At 34.7% G+C, this 6226-nt stretch overlaps 1 long non-coding RNA gene across 1 annotated transcript in view; it reads left to right on the forward strand.

Annotated features, from left to right (window-relative positions):
- The first annotated feature begins 5350 nt into the window (after positions 1 to 5350).
- Positions 5351 to 6226, forward strand: part of LOC145437667 (uncharacterized) — a 1977-nt gene continuing 1101 nt past the window's right edge. The window contains exon 1 of the long non-coding RNA XR_013914707.1: positions 5351 to 6064. This is a non-coding gene — a long non-coding RNA (uncharacterized LOC145437667). The remainder of the gene's footprint in view (positions 6065 to 6226) is intronic.

Raw genomic sequence — 6226 nt, forward strand, 5'->3', positions numbered from 1 at the left:
AGTAAATCTCATTTATTATTAATTCTACACGTACACTTGACCATATTTTATGACTTACATAATTACTTTTCACTATATTTGAAGTCAAGTCTGTCAAATAGCAGTATATGTTACGATGATCTTATATTCGTTCTGTTTGATCATCTTGGCTAACGATATTCACGCGGCGAGCTCTCCAGTGATAGCCTTGGGACTTGGAACAGTGTTATATGACATCATAGCGACACGAGGTTACGACAGTTTAGAATTAGCTACCTTACGACACCAAATTTCGTTAGTTCATCTCCACCTTCAAATATTGTGTTATACAAATATTGTGTATACGCAACAAATACATATATGGCTTTGTTGTTGCAATCTTCAAAAAAAAAAGTACTTCCCTCAGTAAGCAATTTCTCGTAGGCTATGCATATGCATACAAACGAGGACAGTTACATCAATGAGTGGTACCTTGTTGTATTAAGTAGCTAGTAATTAGTGCATGTAAGTCCGCAGCTACTGTTCAAGACCTTTCCGCGTTTTTGCCAAGCATCCTCGTAGGGACAGACAGTCCCAATCAGCTAATGTAAGTGTGTGTGTGTGTAGGCCTATGTATGTATGAGGGGTCTTATGCCGGTTGACGAATGAAGTTGGCCGTCTATTCTATTCCGAAATAATCAAGTTAGTGGTTTTTAACAGGACCTGACCTCATAGAAACTTCAGTAGAATAACTTATAACTCCTCATGTTTACTCAAGTAAATCTAATTTGATAATCATGTACTGAATCTTAATTTTCAAACGAGTTCAAATTTAACTCTAACTTATGAGATTAAATATAATAACTTTTCACGTTGCAGCGTATTTTACAGCATGAGCCAAGTGATTTCACAATTAACACAAGATAATTAAATGAATTTTTAGAGGATTATAAGATATTCGTGTCATCCTCCTTCGTATATCATAAAAGAATACCTACTGCAGTCGATTTGTAATTATTTGCGCTGTGTTTGATCAACTCAATCATGTTGCAGTGTTTTAATAACGAAACTCTTTTACAGCATAAGCCAAATAATTTCATAATAAACCAAGCTAATTGAATGAATTTACTCAAATGTAGTATGCCGCGCTGATAAGATTAATTATAATATACTTATCGTGCTACAGTGATTTTTCAATAACGAAACTCTTTTACAGCTCAAGCTAAGTAATTTCATAATAAGCATAAAATACCCGGTGTCGTTCATTTGTACTTATTTGCAGTCGATATTGTTTATATCTAATTCAGTCTTAGTTTGGTTATTGAGCCCATAAGGAATTTTCACTTCATTATGATCCGTAAGTACTAATTGATGATACATCCTCTTTTCAGCTTGAAGATGTGAACTATAAAATGTTGTATACCGCGCTGATGAGATTAATTATAACATACTTATCATGTTACAGTGGTTTTTCAATAACTAAACTCATTTACAGCATAAGCAGAGTAATTTCATAATAAACATAAAATAACTGCTGTCGATGATTTGTACTAATTTGTGGCGTGTACAATTAACTCAAGCAGCTCTAAAACATAGGAAGCAGGGCGATGGGTATTCGTTGAGTTGAATAAACATAAAAAATATTTCCGCGCCCTACTAAACCTAATTATTCCTAACCCTACAACCAAGAAGGGCGCGGAAATATTTTTTATGTTTATTCAACTCAACGAATACCCATCGCCCTGCTTCCTATGTTTTAGAGCTGCTTGAGTTAATTGTACACGCCACAAATTAGTACAAATCATCGACAGCAGTTATTTTATGTTTATTATGAAATTACTCTGCTTATGCTGTAAATGAGTTTAGTTATTGAAAAACCACTGTAACATGATAAGTATGTTATAATTAATCTCATCAGCGCGGTATACAACATTTTATAGTTCACATCTTCAAGCTGAAAAGAGGATGTATCATCAATTAGTACTTACGGATCATAATGAAGTGAAAATTCCTTATGGGCTCAATAACCAAACTAAGACTGAATTAGATATAAACAATATCGACTGCAAATAAGTACAAATGAACGACACCGGGTATTTTATGCTTATTATGAAATTACTTAGCTTGAGCTGTAAAAGAGTTTCGTTATTGAAAAATCACTGTAGCACGATAAGTATATTATAATTAATCTTATCAGCGCGGCATACTACATTTGAGTAAATTCATTCAATTAGCTTGGTTTATTATGAAATTATTTGGCTTATGCTGTAAAAGAGTTTCGTTATTAAAACACTGCAACATGATTGAGTTGATCAAACACAGCGCAAATAATTACAAATCGACTGCAGTAGGTATTCTTTTATGATATACGAAGGAGGATGACACGAATATCTTATAATCCTCTAAAAATTCATTTAATTATCTTGTGTTAATTGTGAAATCACTTGGCTCATGCTGTAAAATACGCTGCAACGTGAAAAGTTATTATATTTAATCTCATAAGTTAGAGTTAAATTTGAACTCGTTTGAAAATTAAGATTCAGTACATGATTATCAAATTAGATTTACTTGAGTAAACATGAGGAGTTATAAGTTATTCTACTGAAGTTTCTATGAGGTCAGGTCCTGTTAAAAACCACTAACTTGATTATTTCGGAATAGAATAGACGGCCAACTTCATTCGTCAACCGGCATAAGACCCCTCATACATACATAGGCCTACACACACACACACTTACATTAGCTGATTGGGACTGTCTGTCCCTACGAGGATGCTTGGCAAAAACGCGGAAAGGTCTTGAACAGTAGCTGCGGACTTACATGCACTAATTACTAGCTACTTAATACAACAAGGTACCACTCATTGATGTAACTGTCCTCGTTTGTATGCATATGCATAGCCTACGAGAAATTGCTTACTGAGGGAAGTACTTTTTTTTTTGAAGATTGCAACAACAAAGCCATATATGTATTTGTTGCGTATACACAATATTTGTATAACACAATATTTGAAGGTGGAGATGAACTAACGAAATTTGGTGTCGTAAGGTAGCTAATTCTAAACTGTCGTAACCTCGTGTCGCTATGATGTCATATAACACTGTTCCAAGTCCCAAGGCTATCACTGGAGAGCTCGCCGCGTGAATATCGTTAGCCAAGATGATCAAACAGAACGAATATAAGATCATCGTAACATATACTGCTATTTGACAGACTTGACTTCAAATATAGTGAAAAGTAATTATGTAAGTCATAAAATATGGTCAAGTGTACGTGTAGAATTAATAATAAATGAGATTTACTTGCTACGCTCAAGTACAGGTTAAAGAAGAGATTTCCAAGTGAGTGAATGAGCTAGTTTTTTATTCCAAATTTTATCTAAAACTGAAACTGTCAAGTACCGATAAAGTAGTCTAAAACCTAGTCACTTTTTACGTGGAGGGAGTCCATAGCGAAGTACTTGTACATTTTGGAGTACTCAAGTATAGGTTTGGTTCGCTTGCGCTATACTTAATCAAGTGATTAACTTTTTACACTGCATCTACTTCTATTTCAGAGTTTTCGGTTTTCGACCAAACTATACCTTCAATACTTACTTTTTAACTCACTCGGAAATCATCACTTCTTATACTTTACTAGGAATTTACTGCTACTAAAATGTTGAAATGTACTTTTTTCATTGGTCCAGTGGTCTTGGTGAGCGGTGTCAGTTTCATCTATATCCTACGATGCATTTTCGCGCTGCAGAATGACTTACCGCAATAAAAATACCAAAAAATACATCGAGAATTTGCGAACTCTCACTGTACAATATTTGAGTTTTACGAAGTACCCTTCAAAGCGAACCTACATGTTGGATATTATTCAAAACCTAATAAAATTTCGCGTCGAGCGAGGAATCCTTTAAAATAAGACAGAAGTAGTCATTTCCTAGTAAGTAAAACATTAGTACTCCAGGTATATTTCTGCTTAATACTATAACTATCATGAAGTTGAAGCACTCCAATATAATAAGGACTTGAGAGTATTGGGTACTCCGAAGAAGTACGAGTACTTCTTTACTTAACAACTCCGAAGGTTAGCCCAGTTTGTGGTATTTCGACTACCTGCTAATAAAATGTTGAAATCCAATGTACTTTTTTCAGGGGTCTTGATGAATTGAACCAGTTTCATCTATTTCCTATAATGCATTTCACCGTTCCGAATGGCTTGTCACCATGAAAAAATGGCAAAAATATATCGAAAATTTGCGAAGTCCTACTATGCGATATTTGAGTTTTTCAATTTACATTTCGAAATTAGCCCAGTTGAATATTAACGAAAACCTCGTAAAATTTCACTCCAAGCGTTATGGCTTTAACTTGAGCAAATACGTATTTCAAATTTTATGAGTGAAATAACTTTCCTTATGTTAAATCTACATAAGGCAGAAGAAATCGAAAAAAGTTAATGCGGAAGCCCGGGCATCGAGATAGGTTCAGCGTCACACCGCAGTCCAATAACGAGAGTGGAATAATATAGAAATCATACCGAATCATTGCGCTATCAAAGATCTCAGGAACATAAATAGTCTTCAATACACCTAAAATCATGTTTGAGTACGTTACAAGGGATAAATGTTATCGAGTCGCATTCAAGTAATTTATTAGCGATGATGCATTTATCCATGCGATACCGCAGTCTTCGTGAACATGAACATACATAGTCTGAAATACACAAAAATCGTACATAGTTGATCACGCGAAATTTACGCAAAATCTGAATGTTAGCAACGTCCTTATTTCTTGAAAGTGTACGCATTAATATTATCGACTCGCTGTAGTCTCAAAACACATAATAGAATATCTGTGGAAAGTATCATCTAACGAATAATTATTGTTATTTATTTCTCGGAAGCAAGTAATTATCAATACATAGTGCTAAATACACATCGCCATAGTCAAGTGCTGAGCGATGAACATAAATAGCCTCATCGCTGCCAAAGAATATAGCCTCGAGGCTGGTAACAAAACCAGGTACCCCCACTACCTACTTGATCGATAAGTCCAAGTCAAAGTTTAAATTAGAAATCCATTAGCAGGATTGTAATGACTCGAGTCATTAGAAGACAATACTGATATGTCCAGCTATCGAATAGTAATGTAGTCGTTTCGAAAACGTAGCATGTGCATCGGAATTGGTCGTTATGTTGAAATCCGACTGCAGCTACTAATATGTAATAAAAATTTGATTAGCTATATTCAATGCGATATCTGATATAATTTGAGCATAATATTGATTTTGCTAAACAACCAATTATTACTAAGCCGCATAAGCTTGGATTGATATCACAGTGATATTTATACAAGTGATAAATAGTAACATATTTATCGATCAATCATAATTTTGAAAATTTAAAAATCCGTGAAGCTCGCAGTGTCTCTGAAAAGCGTGTGTAACTGAAACAGGTTGAATAGAACTAGATTAGAATTTGACTTAGAGCTACATAGTTTTTCCAAATTAGATTGGAATTAGAACCCTCGTGTATGCACAATTGCACATCCTATCATCACACAATAATAAATTTCATTCGATAGCCTACATTTCCTTGTGACGTCATAAATCCATATGTTGGATTTTTGTGTTGTGGTTCTTTTAAAGATAAGATTTTTGATATGCGACTCGCGCATGAAGCAGCTCTGCCCACCCCTGTACTATAGTAAAGTATTAGATGTGTAGTTGAATGTATATTTTGCCAGATTTTTTGTTTTATGACTCAGCGAAAATTTGTGGTTCAGCGAAGGTTTTAAGACTAACGTAAGTGCTTTGTGGATCAGTAAAAGTTGTGAATCAGTGAACCACATAAAAATAGCGTTGAGCACAATGATATGTCATTGATTGATGATCAGGTTCAATTCGAGAGTTCAATTGCTAATTTTGAACCCTGTAGCGCCACAGCCACCATTCGCATATTGCTAATACGCTATAAATGCATTAATATATAATCAGGTTAAACTTCTTTAACAAAATGGCGAAACGCACATGAAATCATTGAAGTGCTACAACCGCAAATCACAGTTTGTCTGCCTCTGCTATAACTAGTAGTCTCAAGGGAATGATAACTGAAGTGAAGATGTTTCAGCTTTGCTTAATAGTTCTATGTCAATTCTGCTCAGTAATTCGAATGCGACAAGCTACAGATCATTCTGTTTAGAGATAAATTTGCAATAAACGTACATTCCGACCACGTTATTTTTATGCTTGGGAGATATTACCGCTATTTAGGGCA

This window comes from Botryllus schlosseri, chromosome 4, assembly GCF_051294905.1.
Source record: "Botryllus schlosseri isolate E-star chromosome 4, Bs_hap1, whole genome shotgun sequence".
In the NCBI taxonomy this organism is placed as follows: Eukaryota; Metazoa; Chordata; class Ascidiacea; order Stolidobranchia; family Styelidae; genus Botryllus; species Botryllus schlosseri.